Here is a 24,833-nt window from a genome sequence, read left to right as displayed (position 1 = left end):
AAAAAAAAAAAAGAGCAATTAAAAGTGAAATTGACTTCATCTTACAAAACCACACCTGGGAGTTGGTTGATTTACTCCCAGACAATAAGGCTTTGGAGAGTAAATGAATGTTTAGAAGAAAACTAAACACTGATGGGTCAATTGATAAGTATAAGGCTAGACTAGTTATCAAATGATACAAGCAGTGGTGAGGCTTGGATTATTTTGATACATATTCACCTGTGACAATGATAACATGCATTCGCATGATGATTGTGATAGCAGCTTTACATGGTCAGGAGATACATCAGATAGATGTAAAGACAATTTTCTTAAATAAAGATTTAAATAAAGAAATCTACATGGAGCAACCAGAGGGGTTTTCTACTCTAAGGCAAAGTAAGAAAGTCTATAAGCTTGTTAAATCATTGTATAGTTTAAAGTAAGCTTCTAAGCAATTGCATGAGAAATTTGACAATGCTATATTGTCAAATGGATTTAGAATCAATGAGTGTGACAAATGTGTATATGTCAAAGACACTGATAGAGGTTATGTCATTTTGTGTCTATACATTGATGACATACTCATTGTTAGTAGTAATGATGAGATGATTAGAATTACCAAGAAATTATTAAACTTTAAGTTTGACATGAAAGATATGGGCCTTGCAGATGTGATTCTGGGTATTAAGATTACCAGAACATCTGGTGGTATTGTACTTTCTCACTCTCATTATGTTGAGAAGATACTTGAGAAATTTGGAAAATCAGATATGAGTGTGTCAAAAACACCGGTAGACTTGGGTCTATATTTGACCAAGAATAATGGTGAGAGTGTCTCTCAGCTAGAATATTCTTGGGTCATTTGGAGTTTGATGTATTCTAATGAGTTGTACAAGGCGGAAGAGTAATCCTAATGCTACTAATTTGAAGGGCATAATTCAGGCGTTGGGCTATCTACGCTAGACCCAAGATTATGGACTGCATTATACCAAATATCCAACAGTACTAGAAGAGTATAGTGATGTGAATTGGATATCTAATATAAAATACTCCAAATCCACTATTGGTTATGTGTTTACCCTCGGAGAGGCAGCTGTGTCTTGAAAATCTTCCAAGCAGACGTGTATATTAAGATCAACGATGGAATCTGAATTTATTGCTTTGGATAAAACGACAAAAGAAGTTGAATGACTAGGCCAATTTGTTAAAGATATTCCACGTTGGCCCAAGCATGTGCCCGCTATCTATATTCATTTTGATAGCCAATTGGCAATTGGACATGCACAAAGTAATATATATAATGGAAAATCTAGACATATCCATCGTAGATATAATTTCATACGACAACTACTCTCTAATGGAATTGTCTCTCTAGACTATGTAAAGTCTAAGGATAACATTACGGATCCGCTAACCAAAGGGTTAACACGAGAGTTAGTAGAAACGTCATTAAGAGGAATGGGGTGAAGGCCTTTAGTTAATGTTATTGGAATGAAAAACCCAACCTAGTTGACTGGAGATCCCAAAATCTAGGTTCAAAAGGACAACCTAATTGCGTGTAATGAGTGAGTCACTGAAGAGGTAAATCCTCTTGCCCATTCCTTTATATAGTGATACCCTGTGGGGGTGAAAGGATAAGCTAATACTTTTAATGACCTAAGTGATGTGAATAGTCAACCGTGGTATAATGAGATGCCTTATGTAGGTCACCTATGTGAATGCGAAGTAGAGTCGCTTCTTTAAGAATTGACGAGGCCTAATTCTTTTAAAACACTCACTGAACCAAACAAGTGCTCTATAGCCAAACCGGACACACCAATGAGAACACGAACAATAGTTAGAGTAACTCTTGTATGAGGTCTATTGTCTTGGTTTACACAAACGGCAGAACAGTTCAAGACATCACGCACACTAGTCAGCCAATAAATCCGATAGGCTTTCACTACAAAAGGTTCAAGGCCAACAACTATCTTTTCTGATACAGGATTAGTTTGTGTGCTCTCTCTCAGAGACTTTGTTGTTAAACGTTGTCGGTTTTTCTTTATTCGGTCAATTTTTATTCATATGAAGAATTGTTGAAAAAATGATTTTATGGTGACTTTAATGTAAAATTAAAGTGGGTTCCAACCATCGATTGAGGTAGGATCAAATGGGTCTAGATTCTTTGCAAAAAGAACAATAAAAGACCATTAAGAATTGAATGAGAAATTGTCTCGTAAAGTTGGCCCCATGAATGAGGTATTGGGAATGGTATATAATTACCTATCCTACATTGATTGTAGAGGAAAATATTGATGGGTATTTAAATCTCAAGTTTTTGATAAGTCCATGAGCCCTTTAAGACATCCAAATTTTCCGAAGGAATAGAGTTATGGATGCTTCAAGAATGGGTTTGGGCCAAGACTATGCTCCAAATTGGTTATGCAAAAAATGCTACGCGCACCACCTGCCTACCCAGACAGGACCAAACTGGGCCAGAGACAAGTCTGGGTCCATGATCCGTGATCTATTATCCATGGATCGTGGATCGTGGGTCATGAGGCTAGGGCTTGGGCTTGAGGCTAGAGGCTTGTTGGAGTGGGCCGGAGTGATGGCCCATCAATCTAATCTTTTTTAGACTAGGTCAGTTTAGTGATTGCAAATATACACACATATGTATATAGAATGTATAACTTACACATTTACTCTCCATCAGTTTTGCAAGATTTAATCCTGCATTTGTTGGGCAGTTTTGACTACATTTGTTGCTAGCTTTCATCGCTGAGAGGCTCCTTATCTCTCCTTCATTGTGTATAAAAAGAAACCAACATCTTTGGTTGGAGTACAACATTTTTGCTCCCATCTTATAGTCAGTTTACACATATAATTCTTCTTGTGTGAGATAATGTTGTCATTGTCAATTCGTCGGAGCTATACAGAAGGTGCTTCTGACTTAGCGGTTTCCAACCATCGTATCCGACGAGACAGACACCGGCATACCTCCAGTACCCTCGATGAGGCGGCAAATTTATTTTAAAGAAACTGTGATATCACACAGGTTTTGATTTGTTTTCTGTTTCCTTGTTTCAGAATATTTGTTATATGTATTTATATATTTCTGTGCTTCAATTTGTAATCTCCTACATAAAGTAGTTCTATCATTTTATATTCTGTAATCTAAATTTAATTTAAATATTAATATGTATATTTAATTTAATCATACATTTTGTACAACATTAAGATCTTAATTACCATAGAACCCCCCCCCCCCCTAAAAAAAAAAGAGTTAATTACCATAATTAGCTCCTCTATATATTAACAATTTGACATCAATTAATTACAGTCTGGTAGTGTAGACTAAACTAGTTGATACGCAAAAAGTTGATATCTTCATATCATAAAATTCTAATTGCTTCTATTTGTAGTGTATAGCATAGCTTCCATAACAAGTCAATAGTTTTTAGTTTTATTTTATTTACTTTGCCCAAATAAAGAACTTGATTAATTTTTTAATTTTATTTTTATTGTTTGTCATGTAGTCTTACAAAATCTTCATTTGTCATGTTCATATACTTTAAGTGCATGTATAAGAAAAGGGAAGAGCTTCTCAGTAGTTCACAAAAGTGGACTGCATTGTGCAATTTCTTTGTTGCGGGTTTATTCTGGTACACCTCAATTATCTGAATCATTCTAAGGTCTGTCAAATAAATTATTCATATGAAAAATCAACTTAATCAGCTATCGATAGCCATACAATCGGATCACTTTTTTTTTTTTAAATGAATTGTCAATTCTAAAGATGATACATGTCATTCATTTTAAAGAGAATAATGTAATCCGATCATGTGATTATTGATATTTAATTAATTTATTTTTAATATAGATAATCTACTCAATAAAACTTACAAAATAAAGAATTTAAATTTCAGAATGAACCTGGAGTGGACCCATTGAACAATATACATTGGACTACAAAGAAATTGTTCTCGTGAGAAAGCCAAATTAAATAAAGCAAAACTGGGTGCATAGGATGCAATGCGTGTAAAATATGAAGTCCAAAATGTCAACCTCAACATGCCGCAAAAACAAAATTCGATAGAGTTTGTCAAATACTATGAGAATGTAGCTAAACATTTAATTTGATTAGGCCATTGATATAATTATACTAATAATAGATGGTCCATTTTTGGCTAGCTTGATTAACCAGTATTCACATCCCAAAATTGTTTATTGCTTCTGTATTTGTCATCTTGATCCTGAATTTGATATTATACTTTTCCCATCTTGATCAGAAATATGATATTATAAAAGTGTTGTTATGTTATCAGAGGCCGCTCAAGTCTAAATAAACAAGACCCAAAGTAAGAAATAAAAATAAAAATAAATTGATAAATTATAAATATATTTTCTAAAGTTTACTTAAAATATGAATTGCTCTCTATAATTTCAAAAATTATATTTTGTCCCTTGAAGTTTATGATTTCATAATAAATGACCAATTTTATTAATAAATAATCAAGTCAATTACCAATTTTTAATAGTGTCAAAAATTTATTTCAATTAATAATTTAAGTAATTTTATTATTATATAAAGGAGCAGTTTAGGAATTTTATTTTTTTAGTTAATTTTGTTAAATAAAAAATTTTGACAATGGGATATTTATAATTTTCCAAATCATAAGAGACAATCCGTATTTTAAGTAAATCTTAGTAGATGTATTCGTAATTTATCTTTAAAAAAAAATTAAAAGAGACCCTTTATAAATATGGGAAAGTTACTAATAAATCCTAAATGTTGAGATCGTGCTCCATTTGGTCCTAATATATATTCTTATGATCCATTTGGTTCTTTGTATTGTCAAATGACATAAATACCATTTGTTTATTTAATGTCACACGTTTGAATATTTTGAAATTAAATTGTCACGTGGTACGTTGATTGTGTTTGGTGGGTGTCACAAAACTGGAAAGTACACTAATGCTTTTAGTACTTTCTTACGTTTGGGAGAATGAAGCACGTGCCACACATAATACGACCCGACCCGTTAGACAACCCATGTCCGTAAAACGTTGTATCACATAAACAAATTTAGGCATTTTTTAGGAACCCTAAATCCTGTCAATTGAATTTGTTCGACAATTGTGATCTGTGTGAAGACGATTTGAAGGAGGCGTTGGTATTTCTCAGTCGGAGTGGAACGATGTCTGCGAAAGGTACGTGTCACCAATGGTTTTGTGGTTTTCCTTTTCGTTATGTTCCTTACAAGGTTGAATGATTGTGTGTGTGGTGTCGTGATTTTTGTCTGATGTTCCGAAGCAGTCGATTTTGTGATTGTGAATCATGGGGGGTTTGTGTGACGATGTTTGCGATTAGGGGTTTTCCTGTGTGTGGCGATGTTGGGTGTGTGTGGGGGTTTTTTTTTTTTGTTGTGTATGTGGGTTTGAATGGTTTGTGTGTCTCGTGTTTTTTTGTGTGATGTTTCGAAGCAGTCGATTTTGTGACTGTGAAGAATGGGGGGTTTGTGTGACGATGTTTGTGATTGGGGGGTTTCTGTGTTTGACGATGTTGGGTGTGTCTGGGTTTGTTTGTTTTTTGTTGTATTTGTGGGTTTGAATGGTTGTGTGTCTCGTGATTTTTTGTGTGATGTTCCGAAGCAGTCGATTTTGTGACAGTTTATGTTCGCTATTGTGAGGTGGCTGTTGGTCGAAGTTGTCATGGAGTTATATTGTTTCAGCTCTTTGAATTATGTTTGTGATTATAGGTTTTGATTGTTATTGGTTTTGTGATAATGTAGATGGTGACGATAACAGAAGGCCGTGGACGCGTTCGTGTGAACGGAAGCGTGTTGAAGGCGTATTTGGGACAAAACCGAACAAACTGGGTGTTAACATGCAGGGCCGCATACTGTTTAAGTAGTCGAAGACAAACCAGCAGCAAGCTCGTGAACAAGTTAATGAAACGGCTGGTGGGCCATCACGCACTGCACCCACAAGAATTAACTTCCGATCAAACATTGTTGGTATCGTGAAGCTTGTAACAACATCTCCTTTGAGGGCTGGTCATTTTGAACAGTTGAAGAGGACTCCATTTTGGATCATGGTTGAGGCTATCCGAATTAACAAGCTGAATCACAATGAATTCAGGAAGTATGACGAGGCGATTTTGAAAATAATACGTACGTATGATGCACAGTGTGACGCATTCAACATTGCTGCAAATTCTATTAAGCTTTGTAGGAGTGATGTTAGACTCCTGTTTGGGATTCAATGTGGTACAAAGCATATTGATCTGTCTCCTTGTCAAAGGCCGACATCAGATTTCATTCAGCGGAGGAGTTTGAACACTGTGAGGATAACGTCGAAGCTCGTGAAGACTTTGTTCGAAGAAGCTGTGGCCGGGCGAAGAAGGGTTGACGAGGAGGAAACAGCAAAGTTGTTGACACTGTATATGTGTGGGAAGATTTTTTTGCTAATTCTGGGGAGACGATAAACTGGGCATTTGTGCGATACATCGATGACCTGAATACCGTACGTTCATACGACTGGACTGGTGCAATCCTACAAATGTTGATGGGTTTAATCAAGGATTTCCATCAGACGCTGGTATGTGAATTTTATTTTATTTTGCAGATTTAGTAATTGTTTTATAGTATATATGTTGTTGAAATAATGGTTGGTTTTAAAGAATTTTGTATTTGGAACGCAGTATTGGATTTGTGAACATTCCACGCTGGTGAAACCTGAAACGGAGAGTATGTTCCCAAGATTTATGAAATAGGACATTGGTGCCTTAGTTATCCGGATACGGGGTTTGGATTTATCAACACCTGGCAAATTCCAGGTCTAGTACTTGTATAATTATGTGTAATATTTGGTCGTAACTGTTATTGGACGAGGGTGTTTGAATATTGTGTTGTTTGATTTGTGTTTTGTTTGTATGTTTGGCAGGTACGTACTGACAGATTGTAGTCGTTAGAGTATGAACATGACATCTTGGCAACAAACGAGCAAGAAGTTGGCCATCGTGGTGATGGAGTGACGGATGTGGTTATCGGATGTGGCGATGGGATTCAACGTGTGACACATGAGGTGGTGGATGGCATGGGGGTGAAAGCGAAAGATGTGCACAGCGTGGTACGTGATGCAGTGAGTGACGTGGCTGGTTTAACCGAATTGGAAAAGGCTTTGAAGTCTATGGCAGATATGGAATTGCGGAACAAAGCAAACGAGGAGACAATCTCAAAGCTGGAGAATGAAGTAGTCAGTTTGAAGAGTAAGATGGAAATGCAAGTCGTTAACATTGTCGGTGGGTTCGGGTGTGTTGTGAAGGTTAAGGATGACGAAATACGAAAACTTGAAAATGAGAACAAGGAATTACGGCAAACAATTTCGATGTTGGAAGACCAACTGGCTGACCAGCAAGTACACACTGTTACGCAAGCTTACCGGAAGAACACACCAACTGACTTTAGGGACGTTGGTGCAAGCCATTGCGAAGGAGGTAGTGGGTTCGATGTGACGATTGTTCATGATGTTACGCCTATTCGGGTTGGTGTAAATGTTGGTGTTAGTGGTGAGAATGTTACTGTTCACACAGTGTCTGATTCTAGTCCGGTGCCACAACGTAGTATGGGTGATGTAAATTTGACGGACTTTGAAGTGGGAGTGTTTCCGAATAAAGGGGAAGGTGTAAGAAACTTGTTCATGCATAACCTGAAGAACAAAGTCAGGAAAGAATTAAGGCTGAAAGATTATGACTACCAGGTAGTTGGGGAGCACGAAAAGAAAACAGTCACACACGGGTGCAAGGGTGTGTAGATGGAAAAAAGCACTATAAATGACACAGTTGTAGACGTGGACACAATTGGTGTGGCAGCCAGTAAATGGTCTGGGTTTGAGTTGAACAACCGGTTTGGGGTATGGAAAATGATGACTTTTGAGGAAAAGGAGAAAATAATGAAGGCTTACGAACGGAATGGCGACGGGTATGTGCGGGTGTTTACGTAATTTATTTCCGTATACGTATCGTGTGTTGGTGAGTTTTTGTGAGGATGTGTTTGTTTTATGTGTAGGGCTGTCATGTGGACTGGTGGTGAAAGTGGTGTGGCTGTGTATTTTATGGACGTCAAGAGTCTTGTACGGGGAGAAAGTATATGTGGCAATGTGAGTTGTGTTATTACTTTATTGTGTCACGCGTTGTGTTGTGTTACATGACTCTGTGAAATGTGTGTAGCCGTACATGTTTGATGTTGTTGATTTACGTATTTAATGTTTCAGTGTCTCAATGCAGGTGATTGATGCGTATGCTGAGACATTGGTGACAGAGCGGGCACATGCCTGTGCGGGTGATGCTTTAGCGGACAAATCGTACTTCTTCAGTAGTATTTGCATGGTGAGGAAGGTATTGTTTAATTGTTGTACAATGACCAGTGCGTTATGTACTGATATTAAATGTTTGTTTTGTAGAGCGTTTTCAAAACTGGCAACAAGCAAACAATGGAAAGTTATGTGCTGAAGAATTTTGCAGCATCAAAGGAATGTCGGTACATTCATTTCCCGATATGCAACAACGCACACTGGACACTGGTGGTGTACGACGCAGAGGATGGAAGTTAGAAACATTTTAACCCAATGAGGCAACGTTCATCTGGCAGGTCAGATGCGCACTAGTAAGGAACACATTTCATTGTAGTTGTCATCAGGTCATGGATGTATTACGATTTTGAATGTAATTGCGGTGGGTGTTTTGTGTATGACAGAAGGAACGTGTGTCGTCTGTAATGAAACGATCCTGACGAGCAGATGGAATAGATGAGGTTAGAATCGCTGAGACTTTCAACCATCCCCCAGCAGAAAGCCGACTCGTAAGTGAACTGGAGTTTGAATTGTATTGTTTGTCCGTTGTATACGAAAGTGATTGTGGATTTTAATTGAAATTTTATTTCTTGTTTTCCCAACGCAGGCTGGATTGTGCGGTTATTGTTTGCGCAGTGATGAGGCAGTACGTACACCATGTTGACGTAGCGCGATCATTGCAAGGTACCAATGGCATCGTGTTGAGAGCAAACATGGTAAAAGAATTTGTCAACGACATTAGCAGGGGTCTTAAACATTCCATTTGAATGTTAACTTTCAAGCACATATGAAAACATTAGCGTACAGTTATATATTTTATATATTTTTGATTAACAAGTGGGATATCCATGGTTTTTGGGGCACATGTGGAAGAGAATAGCGTACAGTTATATATTTTTGATTAGCAAGTGGTATTTGTTGTGAACGTACGTTAACAGTATAAATTTCGTAATAAATATGATATGGGGTTTCTTTAAATGTGTTGTGGTTTTTGTTGTGACTTGTGATATATGCATGGGCAATGTGTTTATATGGAGTTGGTATAACATGTTATTGGCTGGTAAGAATGTTTGACAGTGGGTTTGTATGGTGCATAGTGATGTGGTTTGATATGTTGAACATCATCGTTGTGTGTGGAAACAAAAAATTTGTGGGTTGGTGTTGTTCCCCATATAGGGTGGTTAGGTAAATGTTTATGTTTCATGTGTAGGGTGGTTATCTGAGTGTGTGTTTTGAATAGTTGTTAGGAGCAAATGGAGCACAATTTCAGTATTAATGTGGTGTTGTTGTTCGACGTATATGGTGATTTGGTGAATGTGGTGTTGACAGTGGGTTTGTATGGTGCATAGTGATGTGGTTTGATAAGTTGAACATCATCTTTGTATGTGTAAACAAATAATTTGTGGGTTGGTGTTGTCCCCCCCATGTAGGGTGGTTAGGTAAATGTTTATGTTTCACGTATAGGGTGGTTATCTGAGTGTGTGTTTTGAATAGTTATTAGGAGCAAATGGAGCACAATTTCAGTATTAATGTGGTGTTGTTGTTCGACGTATAGGGTGATTTGGTGAATGTGTGTAATGATGCAAGTGTAATGTTGTTAACATAACATTTTCTGGGAAAAGTGGGTTGAATGGGACAACAATTCAATAAAAAGTGGGTTGAACGGGACCACAATTCAATTCAATGCCATCGATGTAACAAAATTATTACAAAAGAAAATACGATACGTAACACTTATTTAATAACGAAAACGTTTAATAAGGGGTAGGATCCAAATTATTTGGTCGACTTACATAATGAAGACGACGATATAATGAAAGCGATACTAATATGTAATAACAGCAACGATAATAGTATGGTATGTCCGGTGTGTTCATACACACTTATTTACTTAGGGAAAATCACAATGACAAACTTATGAATGAAAACAGTAACCATAAATTTTGCATGCAGTGGTGGCTAAATTGGTTCTTTACATGTCTTCCTGTTGTGGTGCCCCAGGCGTTGACAACGTCCGCATCGAATTTTTTGTGTTTCTTCACCCTGAGACAGAATTCGTTTTTTCTTTGGCCTTCCAGGTGGTCGTTTCACTACTGGTGGGTGTATGATGAAATCTTCGATGTTGAACGGAGGTTTTTTAACAGTTGGTATTGGGGTTATGCTTGATACGTATGTGGAACAATATTCGGACACATGGTAATATGGTTCAACCAAGTCATACAGATCTCATCCGTTGTTACGGATTGCAACCATCACGTGTGCACATGGAATTCGTTTAATCTGCCACTGAAAGCACGAACACGTCTGCCTGCCAACATCCACAAGCACTGATGGGTATGAATGGACCTCGTACACATCGTCATTTGATTGGCTTACAAGCCACGCCCTGCCTTTGTTGTAAGCTTTTACCAACCGAGACTCGATTTTGGGACAAAGAATTCCAGGCCACGCGGCTGCCTTGCGTCGGCGTTTTGACATTTGGTCCATAATTTTCGTTCTAATGCTGTCAACCATCTTTGTGATTGGGAGGTGTCATGCCTCACGAATCCATGAGTTGAATGACTCAGCGGCGTTGGAACACTTCTCGCCATACCGGTCACCCCTACAGACACAAAGATGAAAACATGTAATAAATAGTTCCATGTAAGTACGAAGGATAACTGCATTAAGCAGAACAATGTACGAAACTAATTTGGTGGAATATATTCATGCTCGGGTGCGTACCAAAAGTAGGCATTTGCCCAATACGCCGGAGGTAAATCTTTCAGAAAAGCCGTTGCCAATTGTCGGCCTGATGCCTTAAAGCTTTCTAAGCTGGAGTTGAATGCTGTTACGGTCGGTGCGTAAGCGCATGCACGAAATTTACTTAGCAATCTGACACGGTGCATCTAGTTGGTGTATCGCATCTTGTCTTGCAAGTTTTGTTGCAAATGTTGCAAGTAGAAAGCATGGTGGGCAGATGGAAATATGATCAGAATAGATTCTAGAAGTCCTGTGTGTCGGTCTGAAATAAATGTGATCGTTCTGTCCGTTTTGACCACGTTCGCAAGGTGTTCCAAAAACCAAGCCCAATTAGTTGTGTTCTCCGAGTCGACAATTGCAATTGCCAATGGGAATAAACCTATGTGCATAATTAATAGTGGGTTCAGCAGATGGGTATGACGCAAACATCATAGAGTTTTTTATTTTAAAAAAAAAAACAAATATGCCAACAACAGTGTGTGTGCTACGAATGAACATAACCTTGATTGCCATCCTTTGCAGTAGCAGCTAGCAAGTTGCCTTTGAATTTCCCCTTCAAGAAGGTACCGTCGAGGAATAGTAAAGGGCGACAATGATTGAACCCATCGATGCATGCTTTGAATGATATAAAATATCATACGAACCGGTGATTTTGGTCATCGTAATCAATGTTAATGTAACTGCCCGGATTGTTTTCCATAACAGCATTACTATACCATCGTAATTGATCGAACGAAATGGAATGTGCACCGAACATCTCGCCCTTTGCTTTCTCAACCCCCAACCATGCTACTCGGTAGCTTATCTCTAATCCATAATCTTTTTTCAAGTCATAAACAACATCGGATGGCCGTGTGAGCGGTTTGTCACGTACTCGTTCAGAGATAACATCGGACACTAAATCAGACCCTGCCCTCGGGTTTTTTGGTGTCCGAACGGCAACACCACAAATGTGCTCTGCGTTCCACTTACGAATGTAAAAAAACTCATCAGCATGAAGGACTCTTGCATGTATAGACCAAAGACATCCTTTTGATTCTCTCATCGTTCAGACGGCTGTAATCCGAATGGAGTCGTTCTTCAGATACTTGAACCGGAATCCATATTCAACTGCATACTTACGAAGAACATTACGGAATTCAGCAGCCCCGCCTTCAAAACTTTGACCCACATGTGTGATACCATTAGCCCATTGAGCGGACATGTAAACTTTTTCAACATGAGGACAAAAATTGGGGAGTAAATCATCTTGTTCATCGTCATCATCCGACTCATATCCTTCCCTCGGTGTACTGAATGTAACATCACATGGTTTCCGATTTGCGTCACCAAAACCATTTGAACTTTGCATGCGTCGAGTTTCAACGACGACGTCAATATGTCCTAAACGGAAAGCCCGTGCAAGGGATACCATGTTTTCCATATCAATATCATTTTGTAATTTGAAATTGTTGTATCCCGAAATCTTGAAAAATAAACACACATCATCATCTATAAGGCCATCAAAATTTTGATGGACAGAATTAACCAAATCATCAAACCGAAATGGAAATTGCAACTTCATGGCGGCGTTCGTATCACGGTAACAACACACCAACATAACATGAGCGTCCATGCCTACAATATGCGAACAATGTAACAGAGTGTTTCAGATTAAAGCCCAGCCATGTGTGTCAAATGCACATCAAATCAGCAATATGCACAGGCCCATACGAATGAGAAATAGCGATATTATAAACATTATATGGCACAGCAACACACAACGATTAAGCTATACACACAACGCACACGAAAAAGGGATCAACATAAAATAGAACAATACCTTCAACACACGAGCACTACTGTTGAGTGTTTCAGATTACAGTGAATGCATCGCAAAAACCCAGCCACACCCCGTGGACTGTTGCATACGAATGTGTGAACAACCCACCCACACCCCGTGCCTTACCCAAAAACATATTGGGTGTATAAAATCGTATAAGTTACACATTAAGACAAACCTACTAAACAGAACAATATCTGCAACACGGAAAAAGAAATCAACACGAAACAGAACAATACCTGCAACACAGGAGGACTTCTGTCGGCGGAACTAGAACCACCGTCTATCCACAAACACACAAATGAGCACAACACACCGTCACATCAGCCAGAAAAACCCCAACACAATAAGAAGGAACATATTGTACTTCCATATACAGAAGAAAACCCACCAAAAAACCAAAAAAAAAAAAAAAAACCCACGTAAAAAAGGGTATAAATGACCAATACATATTAGCAAAGAAGGAAAAAAGGATCAACAGGACTATATTCCCTCACTAATAGGACCAATCAGAGCAACAGACACAAAGTTAGGACCAAATGGTGCAACTGTTTGTGGGATGGGATTTATTGGTAAATATCCCTATAAATATTTTACATTATAATTTTTTAATCAAAAAATATTTTTCACTTTTTAAGATGCAAAAATTAGTAATTAAAAATTTTTATTGTGCAACTTTTGTTAATAAATTTATATTTCTAAAATTAACGGTTGCTTCCGCAATGATACTTTCAAGTACAAAATTAACCACATAACTATTTGTTGCAAGAGATTTTGTTGTTGGTCATGGGACTTGATTCTTGAAATGTAAAACCATGAAGGATTTTTGTCTGTATAGTGATAAAAATAAATTCTCATAATTAAGTTTGATTGATTTATAAGAGTATTTTCTTCTTCTTTTTTTTAATTTTTGTCCATTTTTGTTTTGATAGAGAGAAGCGGACTATAATGATAACTGATAAGAAATATAATAATAATAAGGTCGTTTACAATTATAAAAGAAAACTCTAAGGTATGGGTCTTCTAACAAAATATATTATGTGTTTTGAATTTTATCAATTTAAATTATTATATTTTAATTTGTTTTGAATCTAAATAATTTGCATATTTTTACGAAGTAAAACTATCAAAAAAATAATACTTTAATCATTAAATTCAATGAAAAATAATTTTTTTTACAGAGTAAACTCAATGAAAAATAGTATTTTTTACATATTTCATGCACTTGGATTGAGCATAATAACTAAAAGGGTTATTTAGTTTAACATCTCTCTTCAACTTTTGATAATAGGGGAGGTCCATAATTTTTTTTTTTTTTTTGTAGCCTAAGTTCCCTCAAATCTCATATACTCCTATTCTTCTTCCTCCGACGGGGTATGACTGCTACGCTCTTCGGAATCGCTGTTCTCAACCTCCGATCCAACTACCACTTTCGAATCTTCTGATGGACCAAGTCAGAGATCAACCCCAAGCGCCAGGACCACGACCACACCCCTTTGCCCGATACCAAGCACCTCCTGTCAGAGTCCGCCATTTGGCTTTCATAGGTTACGAGGATGAGATGAAGGTGATGTTTGTAGGCCAATATGGGGAGAAGAGGTTGGTGAGATATGGATTGAGGACTGATGGAATGGATCAAAGTGTGGGACGCGGGTGGGTCGATATGAGAAAGAGGACATGTGTGATGCCCCTGCCAATCAGAGTATTGAGTGGAGAGATCCTAGGTACATTCATGGGTAATAGGGCTCTGGGTAAGCCTCCACTTTGATTTTGTTTACAGAGAGGGAGAGAAAGAAACGGAGAGAAGAGAGGATCAAATAACAAAAGATCGCATACATGATTCAAATTTTTCTAAACCACACAGAAAATTAGTTTGTGAGTAGTTGAATTTTCTTTGGTCTCTTTGTTTTTGGTTTCTTAGTAGATCAATTTTCTCTTATTTGTTCAAAATACAGAGAAATTTGTAAGTAAATTTTAAATTGGAAAAATTTTAAAATACAAATAAAATTTGAAAACACAGAGAAATTGAGCAATCCAGAAGCGGACTCGGAATTTGGCTGCTACTAAAATTCAAGCTGCTTACAGGGCTCATCTTATGAGTTTCTTAGAACTTTTTGATCATTTCTAGCTTATACTGCTTTTGTTTTGCATTGATTTTTTCAAAACAATAGAACTGAAAACATGATACCAGCAATTGAGTTTTAGGTTCCCATGTCTTAACACGTTAATCATGCAAGGATGAACATTTCTTTTGGGTATGTTGTTTCAATTAGCTTGGTAATAGAAACATATTGGAAATATTTCGGAAACAGAAGGGAAATGAGAAAATAAATTTTATCTTCTCCTTTCAATCTCTTCTTTTCTTCTTTTCTTATTTGTCATTATACTCAATTTTTTCTAGTTTAAAATTGTGAACAAACACAAAGAAATTTAAAATTTCTCTGCTTTGATTAAAATTTCTCTGGTTTGGTTAAAATAATTTTCTCTAGTTTAAAATTGTGAACAAACACAAAGAAATTTGTGAACAAAGCCATAGAAATTCTCTGTGAACAGAGTCAGAGAAATTTCAATTCTTTGTGAACAAAACCAAAGAAATTTCAATTTTCTCTAGATTTTTCTGGTTTGAACTTAGAGAAATTTTAATTTTCTCTTTGAACCCAAAGAAATTCTTTGGAAAGTCTAGAATTTCTCTAGAGAGAATTTTTCTAGGAATTTCTCTGGAATTGAAATTTCTCTGGGATCGAAATTTCTCCAGATCGATGTTGAGGGACCTTAGATATTATGAAAATATTGGATGTCCTTTATACTATAAAATCGTAATACCATGGACCCTAAAAAAAAATCCCCTAACTAAAATATCATTTTTCAATCAATTTTACTTAACGAAAATAAAGAAATGTTTTAAGATTGAAGACAAATAAAATATTAGAGTTTAAATTGATAAAATCAAAATCTCAAAATTTATTTTATTCTAGGGTTCAAACTCTAGGTTTATATATATATATATATATATAATAATTTTCCCAAGATAATTTGATGAGAAATTTTTTTGCCAACTTTTGCTTTGTTTTTATTTTATTTTAAGCCTCGTTTCTTTAGGCGGATAACATTTTCTAGAATTTTTTTATTTTTATTTTTTTGTGTGCATTTTGTAGAATTTGTTATAATGAAAAACAAAAGTCAATAGAAATTTTTTTTCTCATAATCGAAGGAACAAACATATTTATGCGAAAAATGTTTTCTACTTTTAGAAGGCAGAAAATATTTTCCAAACTAAAATTTTACTAATGTCACCTCATAAACTACAACAATACCATGACCATGACTACAACCCCAACTACTATCACCTCTATTGTTGCCACCGCACCACCACTATTACCACTACCAGCTCCACCCATCACTACCACCACCACCACCACCACCATTAACACACCACTACTGTTGCCATCGCCACCACCATCCCAACACCTCAACTTTCACCTCCACCATCACCCTGCTGTTGCCACTACTACTACCACTTATGTAACTATTAATACATTAGTTTCAAGAATACAACCAAATATACAAATATGTTTTTACAGAAAACATTTTCTGAAAAAAATTTCTGTAAAAAATATTTTTCGTCAAAACAAAGAAAGTGTTAATTTCCTTTTTATCGTTGATTTTGTTAAATATAATAATTATATATTCTATCTATCATACATACCATATTATATTCATTACCATATTTAGGATCACCATACTTAGGTTTCTTTCCTCTTATATAAAGGAGTCTTGTATAAATTATTCAATACAATATTCAATATAATACAGATATCTCTCTCTCTCTCTCTCTCTCTCTCTCTCTCTCTCTCTCTCTCTCTCTCTCTCTTCCTTAGATATTGTAACATGGTATTAGAGCTAGGTTAAGTACCTAGTAATTTCACTTCACCAGCGAGCGGCAACCTTGCCTTGGCCGACCGTCGGACCTCAACCCATTATGTTGCCATATTTTTCTTTCAATATTACTTCATGGTAATCTCTTCATTTGTTCGTTGGTTTACTCCTACCCTAAATATCTTTGTCATATTTTTTTTTACTCACAATCTTTTGTTCTTCTTTTTTGTGTGTGTGTTTCATCTACACTCTATCTTTTCCTCTATTTCAACCTTAAATAGATTTTTATCTTCAAACCTATTTGAGTTTGAGGGAGGATATTATACCTACATCATGACGAACATGGTTCTACACCTTGCAAACCACCTAAGTCGTCCCCTATAGCGCACAACTCAAGCCGCCCCCTATGACGCACCACCAAAGTCGTTCCTTGGCGCACCACCCAGGTTGCCCTCTCTGACACACAATCCAAGCTGCCCTCTAGCGCACTTTCTCATAAGTCGCCCCTTGGCACACAATATCATTATACCTATATCATTTGCTGTCATAAATTACGTGTGTGCCACATTTGTTGGTTCAACACCCAATTCTTTTACAACGATCTGACACAACCTTAAACTATCCTAACATTAGTTCCGACCAGTTTCTACAATGGTCCGACGTGACCATAAACTGTCTTTCGGCATTAGTTCTGGCCTCTGATCTATTTCAAGCGCCCTTGCGCTCTCGTTCGGACTTTACAATCTATTTGCCATTTATTTTATTTTTTAGTTTTATTTCATGTTTTAGTTTCTTTTTCCAAACTCAAATTAGTATCCCTATTTGAGTTTGAGAATGAGTGTTAAATATAGTAACTATATATTCTATATTATATTCATTACCATATTTAGAATTATCATACTTAGGTTTCTCTCCTCCTATATAAAGGAGCCTTGTATAAATTATTCAACAAAATATTTAATATAATACAGATCTCTCTTTCTTTCTCTCTTAAATATTGTAATAGATTTTGTTCTGTGACATATACATTGTATATTAAGGTATAAATAAAAATAGAGATTTTTTTTTTTAGGGGCCTTAGGTGAAGGCTTAACTTGCCTAGTAGTCAAGCCCATGCTGGTATCACCAAATAGGTCGAGTTGTTGCAGAGAAAATTAGCTTTATTACTCGCATTCTCAACTTGTTTCCACACATATAAGTGGGTTTATTATTTATATTCTCAACATGCCTTCACATATTTTTAGGCTCTCTTTTATAAATAGATTGAACATATACACGCATTTTTAAGTTTTAGTAAGAGTGAGATTTGAATGCAATATCTAATATCTGTTCTAATATATTTTAAATGATTAACCATCAATTCATTTAAAAAAATTTAAGTTATTAGAATGGTGAATAATTTTATTATTTATATTCTGAACAATGTAGGTTCCGCATAAAATTAATCGACATGCATATATATGATGAGGCACCACATTCAAATATATATATATATATATTGGTTGTAAATCTACATAAATTTTAAAATGAAATTCAGCAGATGAAATATAATTTTAATCTAGCATAAATTACTTGTAAACAAAATGTGTACATATGTGATATGCCTAATCATCAAGGTCTACAATGCAAATAATTAAAAAAATTGTTGGGTGAGTGGGAAAAAAAAACAAAACAAAACAAAAAAAAAAAAACAAAACAAAACAAAATGAATTTCAACTTATGGCACCCATAAAGTGGGGCAAACAATTCCCTTGGAAGGGTCCCAAGGGCTACTAAGATGCTTAAAGGGGAACTAACCCTTTATTAGAGAGGTAGGAAGGAGTAGGTGCAACAAAATTAACTTTGCACAAGGCCCGACAAGAAAGGTGATCTTGGAAATCTCAAATAGAGGCTAGCATGTGAATCTTAATTGGCTCATATCAACTTTGAGGGATGCTCCTATGAGCTCATTTGGGGTTTGATTTAACAATTAAGTACTAATTCTTTATGTTAAGTTACATATGGGCCAAGCTAACCTATATCTCTGGCCTCACAACATAGTTAATTTTATGGGCATTGCTCGTAATTAGACATGACAAAGAAAGAAATAATAACGTCAAAAGTGATCACATTAAACATTGTCTTAAGATAATTATTGACATTAGGTATACAGTAAATTAGGTCAAATGTTCACAACATAAAGCAAAAATAAGAACCGATAGGAGAAACCAAAAGGGAAAAATATAAAAGGAACAAAATGTGAGTAAACAATTAACTACAAATGAAAATTTTCAAAGGAATATTATACGGAACCTTTTTCTTTTCTTTTTTTTGAATAAAGAAAAAGGAACCCTTTACAAAAAACATATTGGAAACCTAAATGAATACGCCATAGCTTTTAAGTTATTGAGTTTTTATAATTTATTAAAAGTTTTAACTTGCTTCTAATTATGTGTTTCCACAGAGGTTTCTAAAATTAGCAAATAGTTTCAAAGAACTTAGTATGTGTTATTGAAATTTCTCAAATCACTCTCTAAAGACATTTTAAAACATGTTAAAAGGATTTTTTTTTTCACTATTTATTTGATATAATCTCTCAAAAATGATTCCATAAAAATATCATTTAATCTATCCGACTCAATTACCTGTATTTGTTTTCTGATTGGACATGACCCTTTTTATTCTTCTACATATATCTGCTCATATGCGTTGTTATCACACGTGATTGATGTTGTCGATACAATTAATCATGTTTGGGAGTTCATAAGTCGATAATGGTGTTAGTGGCATTGAATTGAAGAGTTGAAACCAAGTTTTTTAGGCTGACCGGTCGATCACATTGTTGGGGCGATCACCATACGTATTAATAGACAAAGAATTATATGGATTTGGGCATCCTATATATGATTTAATGCTTGTGTGAATACATATTAATAGACAAAGAATTCTATACTAGACTATATTGTTCAAAAATTCAGGTGATGAGAACGTGCCATGATATTGAATTGGCATCGGATTTGTACATGGATTAGAAAGAGCTATGTTGATTATTGGCTAGGGCCTTCATATTTTGTAGGCTGAGTGCCTTTCTTTTTGCAAAGGGTCTTTTTGATATAAATCTAAGGGCATTTTTTTTTGTAAAGAATATTGATTTGTTTTAATTTACATATTATATATTCATGCCACATAGTGATAAATATAAAATATATGTAATGAATAGATCAAGTATTAAATGATACAAATATCTACATTTAGAACGATAATGTATTTTTAATATCTATTATCTTCTCTTTGTTGTGCAAGAATATTTTCTTGAATTGGAATCTCGAAAATTTGGAGTGTAATAACTTGATGTCAAAATTAACTAACTTTGAAAATCTTGGATAGCGTTTGGTAGAGTTTTATAAATGTGATTTGAGAGTATGAGTTGTATTTTGAGTTTGTGTGTTGTGAAATTATTATTTGAGTGTAGAAAATTTGTTTGGTAAATAGTTTTGAAAAGGGTTTTGATTTGAGTGGGAAATTATTAATGTGACATTTGATATGTGATACAAAAATTTACAACTCATAACTAAATATACAACTCAAAATTATTTTAAAACACATAAAAAAAATTTAAAATTTCAGAAAATATTTTTTTCGATTATATAAATTAATTGCAAAAAAAAAAATTCACTATTCCGGTCAACCGACTGAACGTCCCGTCAGGCAAAATTTTCAAAAAAAAAAATGCTAAAATGCGCGGCTGAGACAGAGCAGAGACAGAGCTCTCTGCAAAGCGTTTGAAACGTGATTCCAAAACACTAAACAAACATCATACTCAAACTATGGTGTAGAATCACATTTTGAAATCACAACGAAATACAGCCTTGGGTTCATGGAAAGTGATTTTACCCCAATGTGTTTTTATCTCGTTTGGTGAGGACGATTGAATGTTGATGTAATAAGTGATAACATACTTATGTGAGTATGATGCTAAGTCTCATAGATACACCATTATCTTGTTCTTGACTAATTAACTTAGGTCTCGTTTGGTAAGTGTTTCTTTTAATTAAAAAGTCAAAAAGATTATTAAAAAAATTAAAAAATCAAAAATTCATACTAAAAAGTCAAAGATTCATTTCTCTCTACTTTTTGTACATCTTTTCGTAAAAAGCTAAAAAGTCATTCCAAACATATTAGTTTTTTTTACATCACATTTTAACCAAAAAATTAAAAAATTATTAAAAAAATATGTTCCCAAACGAGGCCTTAGGTATCTCATTGGAAATGTCCCTGATCTCATACAATTTGTGAATTTGATTCAAGTTAATTAATTGGCAATTTTTAATTTTTTTTTATTATTATTATTTTTAATTCCACTATGAATTCTTGGATTCTCAAATTAAAATGCAATGCTTCACTAGGTACACAAATTGGCTGTCCTAATTCACCATTTTCCAAATTTGCAGAGCACTGAAAACAACTGTATAAGCACCACCAAAAAAAAAAAAAACTGTACAACCTATTGAACCAAAAAGATTTATCAGTGTGGGGGAAAATAATAGCAATTTAGACGATGCCTTTTTTGGGTTTGGTTTAGAAGCTAGTTGTCCTCATTAAAAAGAAAAAAAAAATAAAGGCTAGCTTGGTGATAGGGCTTTATATTGGTTTCGAATTATGTAAACATCCAAGTGAAACGTAGTTTCCTTTGGATACAATGATGTTGACAACTCCTGGAAAATGGAATTTATTTAGATCCTATTGAGTTAGGCCTACTTTTAGCCTTTGACAAAATTCTTGAATGGTTTTTATTTATTTATTTTTTTTCAAATAAATATATGCTTGAAAAATTTTACAACAAAATGATATTAATATATAAGATAAATTACACTTTATGCTCTAAACTATCGCTTTGTATCACTTTACCCTTATGATTTAAAAATTGCAACACTTACAACCTTCTTCATTATTTATTATTATTATTATTATTATTATTATTATTATTATTATTTTCAATCTACATTTTCATTGTCAATATACGATTTCAACTATAGGATAAATAACACTTTATCCCCTTAAACAGTCACTTTACCCCTTTAATTGAAAAAATGTTGCACTTTGTCATATTAAACTAAGGAAAATTACATTTTACCCCCATCAACTATTGTCTCATTTCATTTTATCCCCTTAACCCAAAAACTGTAACACTTAACCCTCCTCATCTATTACTTCTTCTTTTTTCAATTTGGACTGTAATGATGAAAATACCCTTTCAACTACAGAGATAAATCACACATTACCCCAATGAATTATCACTATCAATCTACCCCCTCAAATAAAAAATTGTTTGATTTTTAAACTAAAATACATTTTTGAATTTTTTTAAAATTATATTTGTTGCTTTTAGTCATTTTTTAAATAAAAAAAATAGATGTACCTAAAAAGTAAATATTTGTGAATTTTTTTAAAAAAAAATCATTAAAGACAAAAAAAATTAATACTATTTTAAGTGAATTTTTTTTTAGGTTTCTTTATAAATATTGATTTTAGATACATCTGGATTAGATGTACTTAAAAAGAAAAAGGTAAAAAAAAATTATTTAATTAATTAATTAATTAAAAAAAATTCCACTAAAAACAAAAAATAAATAAATAATAATAAAAAACTTGAAAATAATTTTTAAAAATTAAACCAAACATATTGATAATGTCATTTTAGGCATTTCATTGGGATGTCATGTGTAAGTCACATTTTACTTTTCCATCTATTTAAGAGACTTAACAAAATATTTACATTGATATAAATTTTTATAATCTAAAGTGGCAAACATATCATTTTCTTAGTTGAGTGGACACAGTGATATTGGGTGATAGTTCAAGGGGATAAATTGCAATTTATCCTATTAATGAAAAGGTAATTTCTTCATAAAGGTCCAAATTGAAAATAATTAGTAGATGAAAGGCTTTAGGTGTTACAATTTTTAGTTGAGAGAAGTAAACTGAAACAAGACAATAGTTGGGGGCAGGGGGGGTTAAAATGTACTTTACCTTGTAAACTATTACTCAGTATGATTTTACCTACAGTTTGTCACCTTGAACTATTTGGATTAGCTTAGTTGGTCACTTTTTTAAATTCAATTGAGAGGTCGAGGGATATGATTGATTATTTATTTCTCAATATGAGAGTCTTTTTTGTATAATATAAAGATTGTTGGTGTTGGGTTTGTGGGTATGTTATCGTTTGGCAAAAACAAATTTAGTTGATTTTTTTGAGTTGAAACTTTTGACTTAGGACTAAAAAGTTCGTTTGTTAGACTTTTATAAATAAATGATTGTTTAATTTGATGTAATTATTATGACATTTGTAAATTGTAATATTCTCCTAGCGATTGAGACATATACACAAAAAATTATCATGAGTAAGACAAAGGAGGGAAAGAGATAAATAAAATATTAAAATCATTTTAAATGGTTCACAAAATTTGAAATATCATGTGCAAGTCGTATATCAATTTTTATTTATTTATTTATTTATGTTACAGATCTTTAACAAAAGGTTCATATTAATGCATAATTTATAGAGTACAAAGTTTAACAATTCATAGTTGAGAGAGTAATATGATAGTAAGTGATAGTTTAAAAGAGATAAAATGATATTGGATTGTTTACATAATTTTTTCCCCAAAATAATTCGCCTATGTTTTTTAGAAAATGAAAATAAAAAAATAAAAAACCAACGAAACAAGCCTTTAGACATAGTGGATTATTACACTTTTATCAATTAAATAAAATAAACAATAAATAAATAAATTTTATTGGTTGGTAGAGTGTAGATAATTACAGGGACAATTACACTGTTTCAGTATAAATTAATTATAAACAAATAAAAAAATTATGATTATAATTATTCATATTTATAATATTTTTTATATCTTTATAATTAATTTTTTCTGCCCTCACTGTCAAGTTATTCTCCTATAATTATACGGAGGTTCAACTTAGCCTCCGTTTGGGAAGTGGGTTGGCTTTTTAGTTTTTTGGCTTTTTTGACTATTTTAGCCTGGGCTTAAAAGCTTGGTTTGGGAAGGGCTTTTTGGCTTTTTGGCTTTTTTGAGTTTTTTTGTGAGAGAAGAATGTAATGATTATAGGTTGAATGTGATGTTTTGTTTGTTATGGTTAAAATAGCCTATTTTGTTTTTTGTGGCTAAAATAGCCAAAAAAACCTGCAAACCCACTTGCCAAACACAGGCTTAGCAAAGCCTAAATTTCATAGATCCTAAGATGATTGGTAGAGGTGTAAATTTGGCCCACTAGTTTGCAACCTGGTGCGGCTCAAGCCCAGCCTAAGAATCTAGGTCTCGGCCTGGGCCGTCTGTTTCGAAGCTCAGCTTGGCTTGGCCAGTGAGTCCGGCCCATCGGTCCGCTTAAGGCTCGCTTAAGGCCCAACCTGAGACCAAGTGTCAGTTTTTATGGAAAAAAAAAATTAAAATTTTGGTAAAAAAAATAAAAATAAAAATAATTGTCAGGCCCAGGGCCGCCCCAAGCCCGAGCCTTGGCCCAAGCCCCTTGGCCCCGCCCAGCCTATGGCCCGAATACCCCCAATGGGCTTGGCCCTGGGTTTGGCCTAATTTTTTAGCTTATGGGCCAGCCTGGCGGGAGCTTGCACGACCCGATAGTGAGTTGGGTTGAGCCCAGGCCCAAGTGGGTCGGGCCGAGCCAGGCCAAGCCAAATTTACACCCCTGATGATTTGGACTTGTTAGCATTTTCAATTCACGCCCAAGTTACTATTTTTAGTAGGGGTCATGTCAGAATACGCACTCACAAACAAACGATACATATATACTCTTGTTACGTATTTTGTAGAGTATATATGTGCTCATGTTATGTATTTCTGTAATATTTGTTATGTAGCGATTCTGGTTTAAACTCAACCCGTTCATTGTTTTGGATCCCGGTTTTTCTTGTCTTGATGGTTATTCATGTCTTCTTTCATCTCATTTCTTATTGAGTTTGGTTATTGGAGTGTCTTGCTTGTGTTTGAAACAGATTGAGAGTTAGTTTTTCAAAACTATTGCTGCCCAGATTTTGGCTTGTTCGCTCGAGCAAACCTTCTTG

This window comes from Camellia sinensis, chromosome 14 (genome assembly GCF_055761805.1).
Source record: "Camellia sinensis isolate YWXY chromosome 14, ASM5576180v1, whole genome shotgun sequence".
Lineage (NCBI taxonomy): Eukaryota > Viridiplantae > Streptophyta > Magnoliopsida > Ericales > Theaceae > Camellia > Camellia sinensis.
This window is presented reverse-complemented; position numbering follows the sequence as displayed.